This window comes from Dermacentor silvarum, chromosome 1, assembly GCF_013339745.2.
Source record: "Dermacentor silvarum isolate Dsil-2018 chromosome 1, BIME_Dsil_1.4, whole genome shotgun sequence".
NCBI lineage: Eukaryota > Metazoa > Arthropoda > Arachnida > Ixodida > Ixodidae > Dermacentor > Dermacentor silvarum.
In genome coordinates this window covers 342,549,257-342,566,513 of record NC_051154.1, presented here as the reverse complement: position 1 = coordinate 342,566,513, position 17,257 = coordinate 342,549,257, and the positions used below count along the sequence as shown (strand labels likewise).

Genomic DNA, 17,257 nt, shown 5'->3' with positions numbered 1-17,257 from the left:
TCACATCGTGCATACCATACGGAATTCTAAATGAGCCTGCACCCATGCTTAATCATTTTCTGCTCAACTGTTAATGTTTAGACTAGCAGACTAGACGTGTTTAGGCTAGCTGCCCTCTCATGTATGTATTCTAATAAATTGTCATATTCAACTTCTTCTTGAACATTGAGTCCAATCTTTGCCACCTTTATGCGTGTGTTGGATGTCATTTTTTAAGACGTATCTTCCCATTCTGCTTCCACTTCATCCACTTTAGCATCCTCACTTCAGTCCCTTCTCTGTCCTGACCTCTAGATGACTTTATTAAAATTGTTTCAGTTCCCTATACAGTATTGCTGGTCATGTATTGTCTTATAAGTTTATTAGAAAGTAAAAATCTTTCAACTTGGCTGGGACCTGTATAACATAAATATACACCATGATGCATCTTTCCAGTTTTTCAATCTATGTCAGTTTTGCTGATCCTCTGGACTGCCTAATAGTTCCATTTTGGCGTTTTAGTTTATCATTGAACCTAGGTATCCGTCTTCTCTATGACTTACCCTCATGGCTTCCCTTTCATTTACTATGATAAACTGACATGTGGCTACCAGACGTGGACAGCTTGCCTCACAACACAAGCTGCTTTTGCCCTAACCTTTGTGCAAGGTGCCAGTCAGCATGGGCAAAGCAGCGAGAGCAGGGAATTATAGAAGTAAGGCAGAGGTGTGATCAATTAAGGGAAGCCACCTCTATGAGGGTAGTGTGAGGAAAAGTATTTAGAAATGTTGGGAATTTGCAGTTTCTGTTTATTGGTCTATTAAATCTAGCTATTTCAGTTATTTCAGCGCATGCTTTGCAACTTTCAGTTGCAATGTGTTTTTCGTAAATGTTGCCACACTCAATACTAGAAGTTTGAGAACCTATATTTCTGACATTTGGTTCATTCATACCTACAAGCACTAATTTTCGCATTTTACATCAGCTATTGAATGCAATGCCCACAGTGGCGCACCGACGGGGGGGGGGGGTCCGGTAGTTGTAACGCCCCCCTGTGGCCAAGTTACCCCCCCCCCCCCCGACACGTCCAGCCCCACCAGTCCAACGTGTACCTTTAGTGCTCTGTTCACATTGTCATTACAATTCAGGCGGTGGCTTGCCGTCGAATTTTCCTGATTAACAAAAACACTCTATCATTGTCTTGTCTTTATTCACACTTAATTATATCCACACTTAATTTACATTGAGTAAAATGCTGATGGAATACAGATCGTCATCATCCTTGGTGTAATTATAATTATAATTATTAGGCATTTTATTGGCTGTTGGATTCCTTTAGCTAAAGCAAGGCAAGTGTTTGCTCTCCCCCCCCCCCCCTAAAAATTCAACCCCCCACCCCCTGGCAGAGATTCTGGGTGCGCCACTGAGCCCAGATGTGTTCTCAGTCTGCTTCGGTAGGAGTATAGTTACTAACACAGTGAATGATCATGAATCGGTGTGTTTTTAGAAAGTGCCTTAAATATGCAGCTGTGCATAATGCTATACTCTCTTCTAGCACTGGTTTCTTGACATGTGACTTCAAAAAATGAAGTCATCTACATGACCTATTAAGAGACAGAATTGTCTAAGTTATTCAAAGGAAAAATCAACCTGGTGAAAGCTTCTTGAATGTTGCTGAGCAACACATACAAGTTAGGGAATGCTTTGGAAAGCCTGTGAGCTGGCTTTAATTCAAGTTGCATGCCTCAATGAAATAGTGCATTGAGAATTATTTTATGCCGGTAAGTGCACACATATTTGTGTTTATTTCTGATGTTCTTCTTCATTAATTACTTTCTTGGTTCAGTGCATATATTTATAAAGCAAGAGATACTGGCTTGTTTTTTCTTTGCATTAGCAAATTACAATATTCGTTTAACAGCACACCTAACATAAATGAGCACACTAAACGTTGATTGGCAAGCAAAACATGTACTTGTCTTTTGAATATCCCAGCTTATGTTTTAGTGTGTGCAGTTCGAACACGATTCTTGAGAAGCACTACTTGACTGTTACAAGTATGTGATGTGCAATTACTCAGCACAGCCGACAGATCCAAACTATTGCAGACTGGTACTTACCACACAATGCAAATCTAATCATGCCTCAGGATTTTTTTTTATTTGCTTGGGTTGCCACACGGCATAACGTCAGTATGCCTCAGGATTGTAGAGGTGGATGCCGAGTACATATTAAGGAGGGGGGGGGGGGGGCTTTGGCATGAACACTGGTAAAGGAAGTATTATTTGTAGGGGTGGAAGAATATTTGAAGTTTTGGATATGAATCGAACGTTACATGCTAACTATTCGTATTCTAAAATAATCAACTATTCAGCATTTTTGATTAAATAAATGTAGCCAAATACTTCGCAGTAACCGACTGTTAATGTTGTTACTGTTCACCATCTGCTAACAAAGTATCCCAAATTATCACAAGTGAAACAACAAAAGTTTTCGAAGCAATGCAGAAACAGAATTGGTAATGCAAACTGTGTTTTTGATTTCATGATGGAAGGCTACATGACAACCCCTGATTTTTGATTATAGCCTATCATTTATTTTTATTGACAGTCTGAGCATGTAAATTTTTTATAACCGGTGATTTTTTTCTTGCAACCTGTCCTTTTACATGTCTTTACAGCAAAATAGTCCTTCTGCAGCTTTTGTCTTCCGTTTTTTTTTCTGCCACAACCATTTATTTAGTACTTTTTTACAGCTAGTCATACAGCAGCTATTTATTCTTAGAACTCTTGTTTGCCACCAGGCTCTAAAGATCTTGAGAGGTGTTTGTGCAGTTTTTTAAATCACAATTAGTGAACTTGTGTTTAAAAGTAATCCTAATCTTCCCTGATAGTTAGCAGTATTTTTCTTTTTTTTGTAGTCAGTACAAGCACGGTGCTTAATTATATCAAGATAAATAAGCCTGCTGTAAATGTATTCATCTGTATTCGACTATTCGACACTTACTATTCCCATTAGAAAAAATTTACATTTGCCAACCTCTAATTATTTGCATTGAAGTAGTGAAGAGTTTGACGAAGGCTCGTCTGGTCTGGTCGAAAGAGGCATGGTAAGTAGTTTAAACACAAATCATGAAAATGAAAAATCAGAGATGGTTCAACTGGAGCTTTGTTCACAATCATGGCTCTCAGGTAGGAGCTAAAACATTTATAACATTTTTTTTGTGGTTGGCATTCGATTTTCAATTGATTATTATAATTAATTGCATTCATCTAGTCCTAAAGAAGAGGCAATGTATTTGGAGTACTACTCTGAATTTAGTTTCTATTGCCAAGTTTTTTTTTATGTAACTTTATTCACCACACAGGTACAACTGATACATATTCATTCCTTCAAGGACGTCACCACTAGTGGAGGGTGTTATTCTGCGCTTGCACAATTATTTTCAGAGATTTCCAGCAAATATGTAGTCCTCATAAACAGTACCTAAATAATTTTAGCCTATGTGGTTATTCATTAACCATGTTAATGGATAGTTACCTTCCGGTTAACCTCCCTGCCTTTCGCATCTCATTTATCTCTCTCTCTCTCTCATGTAGTCTTCATCAACTACCGACATGACGCGGCCTTGGCAAACTTGTGAGCTCACAAATTTGAGCATGCAGTAACCCCCCTCCATATTTGTCTTGATAAAGGCTTCTCCTTTGGTGCTACTCTGGATCTGCCCTGTTTCCTGTGATTACCACCATGGACTTCAAGGCAGACAACCTCAGGAAAACGTTTCATGCACAAACGTGGCTCTTTCCCACTTTTGCTGATAAAGACGGATATTGAAAACAAGGGTGCCATACCAGGCATGTTGGTCACAGACAGAAATGCGGGGAGGGGGTGTTCTCAAAGTATTCATCTAGTGGACACATCCATTTCATCTGTTGCTGAAACGTTGATTGACTGGGGCACCTGTCTCCCTTTCACGTGTGCCCCAGCCCAGCCAATCAGAACTTAAGCAGCAGTTGAAATGGTTATGTCCATTTGGTTGACACTTGCAGAATACACCCCCTGTGCTCTGTCCTATCTTTCTGCCCTTCCCCATGTAATTTACTCAGTAAACTACTTGTTCATATGTTGGTTACCTTAATCAATGTTCAAATAGCTCAACGTTTAAATAGGTATGTACAAGTAAGGCACTATAAACCCAAGCAGTTAGGTTGGTGATTGCCACCATACAGACTCAACCAATGGCTTCACTGTAGCTTTCCATGGTAACTTTACTACACTTTGAACGTAGAGAAGGTGGAATATAAAAATAGACTAGCATTTCTCTAATGTGCATCACCCCCTCCACATTGTGTTGTTGCAATCAGTATATTCAACCCAAACGAAGTCCCAACAAAAAGGAATTGTGACACTAATTTCATTTCACTGCCTCATTTTTAGAGGTGTAGCAAGATTCTTTAATTGCATTACCAGTTGTTACTCGGGTTTCAGCTATCAAGGCCTTATGGCACGTTTGGACGTTACCTGAACTGAGTAAACGGCACAGATTGCATAATTTCTCAATACATTTGCACAGCTTCCTTCACCTTTAGTTTTGAATTAAAGCCAGCATTTCTCTTGTGACCATCTTTAAAGAGCTTGCAGTAATTTATACCTAACATAAAAGATGGGTGCGTTGTAGTGCTAGCATGCTGTCCTAGAGTATATTGTTGTATGGAAAATGTGCCGACACACAAGCCCGACAAATGCCACATCAAGCATTGGTGTTTGCTACTCCACCTGGTGTTTCAATTTTACAAAATGTGCACATTTTACCTGTGCACCAGTAAAAAGGGTCCAAAGCTCTTCCTGAAAACTTTCACAAGCACTTATCACAATCAATTCCCCATATAAGTGGTTTTGCTGAAGAGAACACAGGGATACAAGCATAATTAGACACTGAGGAATGTGGGTAGGAACACTTTATTTTCAGCACACATGTTTTTTTTTGATGAACTGCTTCTATACTGGTGAAATCTGTGCTTTTAATAAAAGTACACCATGCTGCTTCACCACTCCATGCCAACTGCAAGTATCCTGTACCAGGAAGTCAAACCAAGACGTGGGATGTTCAGTCTGTCAAAAATAAAAACGAGTTTGAAACGTTGACGTGTGAAAAGTAAAGCACACTCAAGAAAAACAGCACAAGAACAAATCCAACGAATCAGAATTACATTTGAGAGCAAACATATAGTTTCTATGGCACAGTGAAGGAACCTTATTCCTCCGACTTTTTTTTTTGTTGTTGTTGTGAGAAAAGATGAAAGTGGACGTGTTCTATCCCATTTTGTGTATCTTTCACCTTTTCACACACAAAAAGATGTCTTAACGTGCCCAACTGTCTTTGCATATCCATTTCTCTGCTCTCACACCATAATACCTACAGTTAAAGGTTGTAGTAATGCTTAGCTTGAATGAACCAACACCAACTATGAGCACTGTGCTACTAAACATGGCAATGTAAGTCAAGTTCAAGCACAGCACATTCATGTGCTATATACGTGTGCTCTTGATTGTAGGTAAGATAAATAAAAGGAAGGCATGTTAATAAGAATGGTCCTTGATGTGCTATGCAGAAGTACTCTCCTATTTGGACAGAAGTTAAGCGCAACCGCAATGAACAAGAAGACAACTTATACAGCATTTCAAATCTAGGGACTCAATGTGCTGGAGATTTTTCTGAATTCATGGTAAAAAATCTAGATGCTAAAGACGACACATATATAAACAGGTCTCTGCTCAAACTGGTAATGCCATGTGTAGCTTAGTTTTACAAAATGTGCCCTACCACTGGTCTCCCAAGCTGAGGCTGCAGTCCAGTTGCAACTGCAAATCACTCAATTATGTCTAGGGCACACTTGAGCAAAATGCAGACAAAAATTACTGCACCACTGAGAATGTACCAGAGGCTTCAACAAAGCAGCTGACAGCCTGCATGGACTGGAGCAAGAGAAGCGCATTTTGGGTCTAGGTGTGCACAGCTTGCCGTTGCTCCATGGACGCTATTTAATATATTTACATATTTCACTTACTTGTTGGTTTCAGACAAGAAATATAATGTATTTTGTATCCTTTCCACTGTTAAATACTCAAACCCAGGATACCACAGGTCTGTTTCTGGCATCTGATTTCTTCTCAGAAAACTACCCCTCTAAAAAAATTTCACAGGTACTTAACCCCAACCTCTCTTGAGTAGAGCCTGGTTTTTTAACATGACAAGGTCACTAATTACACAGTGACTCCTTGCGATGTGATGTACGTAAGCACTTTAAAAGGAAAGGAAAATTTAATAGCAGTATGACAGGTACACAACAAAGCAAAGTGCCTGTTTTCACCCACGTATTCAATGTTTGCTTGTCTACTGGCGTTTACCCTACAAAAATGCAACAGGCGAAGCTGACTGCACTGTTTAAATCAGGGGACAGAAATGACATGTCAAATTATCGGCCGGTGTCAGTGCTCCCTGTCATTTCAAAAGGCTTAGAGAATGTTATCTGTAAGAGAGTTGTGTCATCACCAACAGCCAACAAAAGTTGTCGAAACGTCATCCTGGCGCAAAAATGAGCTTTGTTGAGACTAGAACGTTGAGACTGGTAGGGTTCGTCGCTGGCTGAAACCCTACACTCCCGATTCGCGTGACCCCTACCCACTATCGGTATGCTTCACCGCAATACACAAACTGCGGTGATATAACAGTGGTCGAACAGGCTGGTGCAAACGTTTCGACAAGAGAGCTTGCCTTAACCAGCTTTTCTTGGCAGTTTTCATATATGTGAGTACACCTGCCAATACACTTATTACGCTCCTGGGCGCGCGTAATGTGATGGGCGAAGGCGAGTGCGCGCGTACATAGTTAAGGAACATATACATGTCCCGTGATAGCGGCCCCTTTTCACTTTTGGTATGCTTCACTGCAATAATTTTTGGGTAAGCTTCACCGCGTAACACGTCTACTGCGGCGAAGCTGACTTTAGAAAGCCGATTCATTCAACGCATCTTACGAGGCAGGTCCGCTTATCACGCTTGGCAACGTTTGAACACCACACTTACTACATTAATTTCTTTAGTTATTTTAATTGTATTGTCACCGTGATCCTGCAGCCCGCAGTAGCAGGCTGATACTGCGTCATAATCGTTCCAACTGCATCAGGACAGCGTGTAGCTGGTAAGCGTGCATGCAACAGGCACGGCGGCATTGGCTGTTGTTGGGAAACTTCCGAGACGCTCTTTCGCGCAGTAATGCCATTTGTCTTATTAAAAAGAATGCAGGTGGTGATTAAATGAAATGCAGCAAAGCTGTAGAAAAGCAGTAGCAAAGCTGTTCGACCATCTCGCGCAAAAACGCGATTCAACACGATCTGGCGGAACAGCTCACCATGCCAGGATTTTCTTGCGTCCTCGTTTTTTCACGCATCATTCACTGAACCACACTACTGGATGGTTCTGTACACGTACTAACGATCCTGACGGAGGATCAGCTTTATAGCTTTATATGGGATGCCACGGCCCATTCCACGGGCCGGCTGCAATTTGACGCGGCCACGAGGCAAAATATGCGCGCAAGATAACTGACGGCAACACATCAAGCAGCTGACAGCCCCAACCTTTTATTACATGCATATATAGTGGAAAAATGGATTACTTACTCTGTAAGAAGGCACGGAATACGGACCGCTTCACAACGCGACCGGCCCCGAAAAACAGCCGCCATGAAAATAAACGGACGTGACATCATTGGTTATAGCGGACGTGACGTCATGGGTCGCACCAAACGTTTTGGGCACCTTTTGTTTGCTGCGACCGGGTCGTAGGAATGCCGGCCCGATTTTATTAACTTAATACGATACTGAGGCTGTGACCGGTTTTCGACTCTGTCACTCGTCTGAACTTGTGCGGTGGTTCGTGCCGCGCGCGCTTTGTTGGAAGCATTTTTCTTTTGTTTTTGGACATCATGACGCAAGCTTTAGTGAAATTGCTCTATGATGATAAGTGGGATGTTTATCCGTTGAAGACGTTTGCTGACGCAGCTACTGGTCTGCGGGTGATGTTCGAGCCTGGCAGTTTTGATGAGTTGCGCGGCAGAATTCATGATGGAAGGAAGGCGAACAAAGCCGCAGCCTAACTTCTGCACACAGGTAAGTGATTTCGTTTTCTTGAGCACATAGCCGCGTTTTTTTCTTCACTTGGACGAGCGTGAGATGTTAAGCACACCGTTCACTTTCTGCAGGCAAACTGCATACCCTGGAGCGATAGCGTGCGAAGCTAGCGCTTGCTGAAGCCGCTGCTTCGATTGAAATGTTCGTAATATTATCTACTAATTTGCTATCGCAATCGATGCTTCGCCTTTGGAGCGACACTGCGATATTAAAAAAAATATTCTTAATCTGTAGTGGCTCATCGTATACCTTAAGGCAAGTGTGCACATTTTCTCGCCTAGTCGTTAACTGCGGCTCTGCGTTGTGGCTAATGTCGCGGTGTGCTGCAAAATATATTTCGCCTTTTCGGTATGTGCGGAGAACAGCCTACCGATAAGTCCTGCATCGGCGCGATGATTACACGGATACACATCGTAAATGAACAGAGGCGTGGTGGCGACGTCGGCAAAGCCGCCGACGGGCTTGCCTTATCACACATCGCCACCCCAACCGCAGTAAGCATATTTATCAAACGTAAGGTGTTGCCGTTTAAGGCGTACTGCACGCTTTTAATAGGCGATAACTCAAGCGCGCCGCCGTTCTCTGATACCTCTTTGAGCTGGGCCGACTCGAATGTGCGTTGCTTGCAGAAACGAAAGGAACGCCAGACGGCTCATCGGCGCCTCAAGCTAAGCGCCGCACTCGAGCACCGTTAGCGCGGCGAGGAATGGCTCGTTCATGAAGATAGCTCACTGCACAGACGCAAGCGTGCAATGCACACAGGACGCGTACGCAACGCGCGGCACACAAATCGCGCGGAATGTTCTTAGCCACTCAGCAGCGGATACTAAGCTTCAAAGAAGCGGTGCCGGTTCTCACTAGCACGCTCGCGCGCGCATCGCTCTCGGCGAATATTTAGGTCTGCCCTGCTGCTCCCGAAGATTCGGACTGCTGCTTGGTATCGGCTGTGTAATATAGCATGGTATTTCGTGTTGTGAGAGAGCCGGGAATATATTTCACCGGTGTGAAACAAACATCGCTGTGCGTATCTTTCGTAACATTTACTGTAACGCTCCATTTCATCATTTTCGCGACGGCCCTCTTGAAAGAGACGCAAATTTTTAATTGCCAGTGTATTGTGTACTAATATTTAGTGCGTGGTTATGTATATTGTGTGACATTTTTAATTTGCATTATCTAATTCTGTCTACATTCCCTTCTCTACAGGTTACACATGCACCAAATGCCCAGGTGCTAACGTGTCGTTCGTCAAGAACAGCTTGGCGTCGTTTCTCGGAAGAGACATCCATTCATCTGCGGCTGATTCACCAGGAAGCTTGCATCTCTGTTGCCACTCTGCGCCAAGTGGGATTTTTAACTATTTTTTATTCTGCCCTGTGGTGTACGCTGTGACGCTGTGAAGACTTACTTTCGATGTGTTCTGCCTTTTAGTTGTAAAGAATTGGCTACCTTGTGAGTAGAGGTAGTTCCTTTTTCTTGTGAGAATGTTTATCCTAACCAAGTGGTACATGCGTACTTGAAACAGCAGCACAGACGAGGGTAATGAAGTAAGTAGGAACACATACAAGCGCCGACTCAACTAGAAGTTTATTCTTGAAGACAGGTTGTAAACACATTGGAACTTGACAAAGATAATAAACCATGTATGCGTGGCCTTTGTGATTAAACAAAATTGTGTTTTCTGCTGTAAGGGGTAGAACGAACAATTGTTTCATCACAAAGACGAGAACACAAGAGAAATTATGGAAGCCTTATTTATTGATTTCAAAGAAGACAAATGCATAAGCTATCTGTTGCTCTTAATGGGAAAGAGTTGGGATTTTTAAAAGAGCTCTCCTTGTTTGGTGGTATCACTTATAGGACATCTTTGACTGTTTTTTTACCTGCATATTTATACTACAAAACACGTCTTTCGTTCCTTTTTTTTGTTGCACCGGGCTGTCTGCCACGCATGCATGGCTATTTCTTTGTCAAGTTGGCCAGTGTGCTTAATATCTTTGTCGTCACGAACAAACTTCTAGTTGAGTCAGCATTATTGTGTGTTCCTACCTTGTTTCACCGTTCTCATCTTTGTTTGAGCTGTTTGTAAAGTATGTACACACACCAAATTACCAAAGTATCCGTAAAATTGAGATACATGAACTTATTTGCACTATTTATTTCTGCAAGAATGGTATAGCTTCTCATCTCGTTTGTTCTTAACGTTGTTGTACAGTTTTTGTAATATATAGCTTGGAAAGACGTTTTCTGTCAGATTAAATATGCATGTATGTCACTTTCGATATTTTTTTTCAACATGGGTAGTGCAGCTCCTTCCGTCTTTCAGTTACTGCTTTGTCGCAACTTTTATATATTTTATGCAGCGAAATGCTGGTGGAATTATATATATTTATGTGCGCAAGTGTGGTAAATGGTGTTTTGTATGTGCTTTTATTTGCATTTTTTACTAGCTCTCCAATCTAGCTGTACAGTTATTGAAACCTTTTCTCATGCTTTATAATGAGTCGTTCTGGGCTCTTTGATGATGCAGGTGACCATTTATTTCACTGTTGGGAATTGAGTTAGCTGTGTGTCACTCCAGTTGTCTGTGTATTTTATGTCACTTTATTATATCGTTGAAAGTATTAGCCTTGCATTAGCTTTTTATTGACCGAGGTACCAGTTAGTTGCTGTGTAGGGTGAAAAAGGCCCAAAAAAATGATTTCGTTAGCTTTGTTCAAGTCCAGAAAAAATTCACTGATGAGCTCACTAAATTAGAAAATGCCACCAGTAAACTCTTCCGTACCCAAAAGTAACACAAAAAATTAAATACTGTTCACACTCGAGAGGGAAACAGCGCGAAAAAACACGTCAAGAACGGAGACACACACCAGCGCTTGTTGTCCCTCTTGTCTTGTGTTTTTTGCGCTGTTTCCCTCTCGAGTATGCACCGACTAGCCCAAGCCTCTACTGTCTTGAAATACTGTGCAGTTCTTGACTTATGCCGGGGGGGGGGGGTGGTAAACTGCTTTTACAGCACAAATGTTTTAGAAGTTTACCTCTGAAAAACACGATTCAGGTGTTTTGTATATATACACATGAAGTCATTTGTTTCCAGTTTACTTGTTATTTTGCCTACTCACAGGCAGCCGTAAACCCTTCTGTGAGTGTTTACTGGGTGTGTGAAGTATTTTACTGTAAGGTATCCAGTGGTCTTCATTTTTGTATTTATGCATGCAAGCCAAGAGTTCATGTGTTCAAAGTTAGTTACAAGGGTATGCTTAAGGTCTGCCTTTGAGTCACTTGACTGTTGTTTTTACAAAATATATTTTTTTTCTGCTGTAATTGTGAAATATAATTCTTTCTGCTGTAATAAACTTCAAGTTGAGTGAGCATTCATGTGTATTCTTGTCTTAATTCAGCGTTCACATCTCTGTTTGAGCTGCTGTTTGTCAAGTCTGTACATACACCAAATTGCCAAAGTGCTCGTAAAATTGTGATACATAAGTCTATTTGCATTGTTTATTCCTGCAAGAAGGCCATAGGTTTCCATCTTCCATTTGTTTTTAACATTGCTGTACATCTTTGTAGGTCAAGTTCAAGGAGTCCCTTAGGTAGCCAATAAGAGTGATAACTTTGGAAAGTTTATTAATTTCATCCATCATCATCACTGTTTTAAACCCACTAAGTTCTACTTTTCAGTTCTCATGACCCTGCTTTGTGCTGTGCTGTACAGGCACAGGAAGCTTTTTTATGCTGTAAGTGCAGGTGGTGTTGTATATCTTCCAGAAAAAATTGTTGCGAGTTTAACTAGGCATGTGAACGCTTTTGCTACATTTTTTCAGCATGTGTGCTATAGTTCTGCTCCCTTACACTTAATAGCACTGTAGGCACTAGCTTATGTCTTCGGGTTTCATACAGTTGTGCCTTATATACTGTAATAATGTGTCATGTGCATGCTCTATTACATATTAGGGTACATGAAATATGTCAGTCGCTCCTTTGCTTCTGTTCGGATTAGGGAAAGTTATGTGAAGAGGCACCGGGGCATGCAAGTGCAAATAGCAAAGCAATTTCAAAATTAAGTGCACTAAAATGCCACAAGCCCAACAAAATATCAATCATATTTCAGTGGCAATTTTTGAAATATCAATGCCATCTCAACAGGCGCACAATGTACTTTTCAATGCTGTGTCAATAATCACTCAACAAATGGTCAACAGAACAATCACAACAACATTTCAAGACTGCATCAATGGAAACCCAACAGAAATTTAACAGAAATTGCACAATGATATGTATGAGCACAATGTGCTTTCAATACAAACTCAACAACTATTCAACATTGACTTGCCCAATTGTGTTTCAATAAAATTTCAGTGGCCAATATTCAAGAGCCCTCAACACTTTGCTCAATGATATCCCAACAAACTCCCAACGAATGCTCAATAAGATACTCAACATTGACCAATGATATTTCAATGCATTCTCAACAAAAATTTTCGTAAGGGAGGGTCGTTGCCAACAACCTCAAATGGTGCGGTGGAACACGGAATAGGCAGTAATTCGCCGGCAGGAGCAGAGGTTGGGAGTTTGCGACGCTGACACGGAGAACAGGAACCGGCGTATCTCCCCACACTAGTAGAAAGGCCAGGCTAATAGTAACGGCTTCGTATGCGACCGTAGGTCTTCTGGAAACCGAGATGGCCAGCAGTCATGTCATCGTGGAATGCTTCGAGGACATGGACTCGAAGAGAGCGCGGTAGAACGGGCACCCAGCGTTGACCATCAAGGTGGTAAATGCGCCGATACAGCACGCCATTGTCCAGCTTGAATTGTGCGAGTTGGCGTCGAAGCCGCGCGTTAGGTGGGCGAGAAGCGCCAGAGAGGTGGTCTATCATAGGCCGACAATATGGGTCAGCCCGTTGGCGAGATGTAAATGTTTGATCGTCGTCCTCAGAAAGGTGGTCTATTGAGGTAAGAGAGGAAACCGGCGTAGAAGTGACATCCGAAGAGCTGCTTTGTGACGCAGTTGCCGAGGTGTCGAGTGGGTGCGCAGGAAGCGGGCAACGAGAAAGAGCGTCAGCGTCTTTGTGTTTTTTGCCTGACTTATGAATAATGTCAGTCATATTCTTGCAGGCGGAGAATCCAGCGAGCCAGGCGTCCAGTCAAGTTCTTGAGAGTGGAGAGCCAGCATAATGCGTGGTGGTCCGTAACAATTGTGAAATGACGCCCGTACAAATAGGGACGAAACTTCTGTACGGACCAAACAACAGCCAGGCACTCCTGCTCAGTTATCGTATAGTTCTTCTCGGCATCGGTGAGTACGCGGCTGGCGTATGCAACGAGTCTCTCGTGCGAAGAGTTGTCGCGTTGCCGAAGAATGGCGCCGATGCCGTGGCCGCTAGCGTCTGTGTGCAAGAGAGTCGGGGCAGTCTCATCAAAATGGCAAAGTACAGGTTCAGACGTGAGAGCGCCCTTCAGCATGTCAAAGGCTGCTTCACATTCTGGAGACCAGAGAAAGGGTACGCTGGAAGCAAGTAGCTTGTGTAGCGGCGCAGCGATGGAGGCAAAGTTCCGTATAAAGCGACGGAAATAAGAAGCGAGGCCAAGGAAGCTTCGCAAGTCTTTAGGCCTTTCTGGGCGAGGGAAGCGAAGGACCGCAGCAATCTTGTCAGGGTCAGGACGTATGCCCTCCTTGCTCACGACATGCCCCAGGACCTTAATAGATCTGCTGGCGAAACGGCATTTCTTCGTGGTGAGCTGAACACCAGCGTCGGCAAGGCACGTCAGAACTTCATCTAAGCGTTGCAGGTGCTGCGGAATGTTGATGAAAAGACGACAATGTCATCCAGATTGCAGAGGCAAGTTTTCAATTTCAGGCCACGCAGCACGGTGTCAATCATGCGTTCAAAAGTCGCAGGTGCATTGCATAGCCCGAAAGGCATGACGTTGAATTCATAAAGTCCATCAGGGGTGGCAAACGCTGTTTTTTCTTTATCGTCTTCGTGCATTGGGATTTGCCAATAGCCGGAGCGCAGATCGAGGCTTGAAAAGTATTCTGCACCTTGTAGTGAATCAAGGGCGTCGTCAATGCGAGGCATAGGGTATACGTCCTTTCGAGTGATCTTATTGAGGGCACGGTAATCGACGCAAAAGCGCATGGAACCGTCTTTTTTTCGAACCAAAACAACCGGAGATGACCAAGGGCTAGCTGAGGGCCGGTAGACCTTCTGTTGTAGCATGTCCGCGACATTTCCTTCTATGATTTTCCGCTCGGCTAGGGACACGCGGTACGGGCGTCGGCGTACTATGGACGCGTCGTCTGTCTGAATGCGATGCGCTGCAGCTGTCGTTTGGCCCTGAGTCGACGAATGGACATCTGTGATGTGTGGTGCGCGACGGTTATATTTGTGGTGTGCGACAAGATGCGGTACATTCAAAGCAAGAAGCAGACGACAAGGAGAGCGCGCGCCGCTCTACCGCGCCGCGCCGAAAACGACGACGCCGAAGACCGTCCGGCGCGTGAACACGCGGCGCAAGAAAAGAAATCAAAAGAAAAAAAGCAAATCAATCACAGAGGAACACGGAGCCTCGAGCAGCCAATGAGAAATCGACGAATCGACCAGAGCAGCAGAAAAAGGAGCCGCGCTGGCAGTAGGGGGAGGAGTTCCAGAAGCGGCACCAGGACAAGGTCGGCCACCGGATCGGGAGTTGAAGACGGCCGTCGGGTTCCGGACCCGAGCCACCAGGACTTCACCCGGCCGGGGCCTCCTGCCAACCCATTCCTGGGCGCCGCCACTCCATCCGTTCGAGAACTGCTGCCCGAGGCCGGCAAGCGTCTGCGCCCGTGGGCAGAACGAGAGCTGTCGGGCTACGGGCCCGAGCTCTACGACCAGCTGCCCGGTCAGAACGCCGCCTGCCTTCCCGGGCATCGCCACCCTGCCCGATAATCAACTGCTGCTGCCCGAGGCCGGTGAGCGTCTGCGTCCGTGGGCAGAACGTGAGCTGACGGGCTACGAGCCCGAGTGCCACGATCAGCTGCCCGACCAGAACACCACCACCGTCGACCCGTGCTACCGAGCCGCCTGTCCTCTTCCACCGAGCCAGAGCTGCCACGCTCTGGCAGCCTGTACGACGCTCCGACACGTCTTTTGGTGAGATGAACAACGCTTCTCTCGTCGTCTCGTCTCCGCTTCGCCGCGTCAAGACTGTAGTGCATACGCACACCCGCAGCCTGCCCGAACTTGCCTCATATCATGAGCGTTCTAGCTACATGTTTTCATGTTATCTTTGTGTGTTTGTTTTTATGGGTTAATTTTCGTTTCTAGTTTCATTAAAAGTTTGTGTGTATTTTTCACAACAAACGGCTTTGTCCTCGATTAGGTTCTGGGAGGCTCCGCCTCAGAGAACCGCCAGAAAACATTAACACAAAAAAGAACCTGCTCATCACAACATCAAAAGAATTTGCGTGTTTGTTCAACAAAGCAAGCAGCTGCTGCATCTGTGAAGGTGGCAAGTCATTGCTGATGGCTGCAGTAAGGGCAGAGGGAGAAGCAGTGGCACAAGTAGAAGGGTCCGTGGAAGACATAGTTGCAAGGCGCACGACGCATACAGGCCCTGGGTCGGCCGCGCAAGCCACTGTGGTGTTTTGCGGAAGGAGAATTTTCTCCGATGTCACGTTCGTGGCGGTGACAAGCGCCGAGCCATTGGAAAATCGAACTACACCTGGTGCAAAAGCAATGCCTTTAAGAAGACAACGGGAAGAGGGCAAGACCATGACGTCACCATGGTCGATATCGGTCGACATAATGGCATTAATTCGCTGTCGGCCGGGAGGCAGTTCGTTATCTTCCGCAGCGATCAGGCGCAACGGTGTGTACGTGTCTTCCCCAAGTAAGTAGTCGGTGTCCGTAAGATGCACGACGCGTTGACCACAACAAATAGCCCCGGAAGCAGAAGACAGAAAATACCACCCTAAAATAAGTTGATGAGCGCACGGGGACAGCACAGCTAATTGTATATGGTGCCGAATATCATCAATCACGACACGGCTAGTACAAAGAGTGGAAGGTCGAACAGTGTCCCCTTAGGCTGCAACCAGCGTCGGTCCATCGTATGGCGTCGTGACTTTCATGAGACGGGAACATAAATCTGCGTGAATAACGGAAATTGTCGCGCCTGTGTCCACCAAAGCATCGACGGGCACTCCTTGGACAAACACCGAGAGCATATTGGACGGGCACTCTGGAGGAATTTCAGCCCTGGTGTCGTATGCAGTTTGTCCTCCAAAAACTGCATCACTTAGTTTTCCGGACAAATGTTAGAGTTGAGGGAGACGGGCCGTAGTGGAGACGTGGAGTGGCGGAACGGCGAAGGGGAGCGGCGTCTGGCTGAACGGTAAGTGCTGCGGTCTTCAGTCGATGCGGGCGGAGAAGTAGAGCGGAACAGAGGTGAAGAGGAACGCCGGCTTTGGGCAGAGGCTCCACTGTAAAAGTTGCGTTTGGATATGTCGTATCCCCGACGCTCGTCCTGCTGGCGCTTGCGGCAGAAACGTGAAATATGGCCGCGATAGCCGCAGTAATAGCACGTGAGACGTTACGGACGCCATGGCGGATAGTACAGGGGGCTAGGTGCTCCGGGAGTCAGTGCAGTCAAATGGGCCGATGAAAGCTCGGGCGGCATCGACGAGATGTTTACTGGAGGCGCGGCAGCAACTGACGCGTACGTGGGTAGCGGCATTGTGGAGTTGGCGTTGACTGGAGGCGTGGCAGAAACTTCCGCGGACGTTGGTAGGGGACGAGAGACGGAGGGTTGCACGTGCGTGGAACAGGTCAAGGACGCCAGTTCATCCCTGATGATGTCACGCAAGGCCGTGCTAGAAGGCGCACTGGGGCACCCCGAGGGTGACGACAAGCCCATAGATTGTAATTCTTCTTCGCGTATCATAGCTCGTATCATGACACGCAGATGTGGGTCCGCCGTAGAAGAATAGTCGCCAACGTCCGGCTGAAGGCAAACAGACTGAAGTTCGTCCAGGCGCTGACACGTTGTGACGATGTCAGTGATTGTAGCGGGGTTCTTGATGGCAAGGGCGTTGAAGGCGA

The 17,257-nt window shown here is 44.9% G+C and overlaps 1 long non-coding RNA gene across 1 annotated transcript; it reads right to left on the bottom strand.

Moving 5' to 3' along the window:
• Positions 1-4,922: 4,922 nt before the first annotated feature.
• On the bottom strand, positions 4,923-7,735 carry LOC125942773 (uncharacterized). The gene is made up of 2 exons (XR_007465346.1): positions 7,662-7,735; positions 4,923-5,091 (listed from the first exon to the last, which is right to left on the bottom strand). It is a non-coding gene; the product is annotated as an uncharacterized LOC125942773 (long non-coding RNA).
• Positions 7,736-17,257: the final 9,522 nt, after the last annotated feature.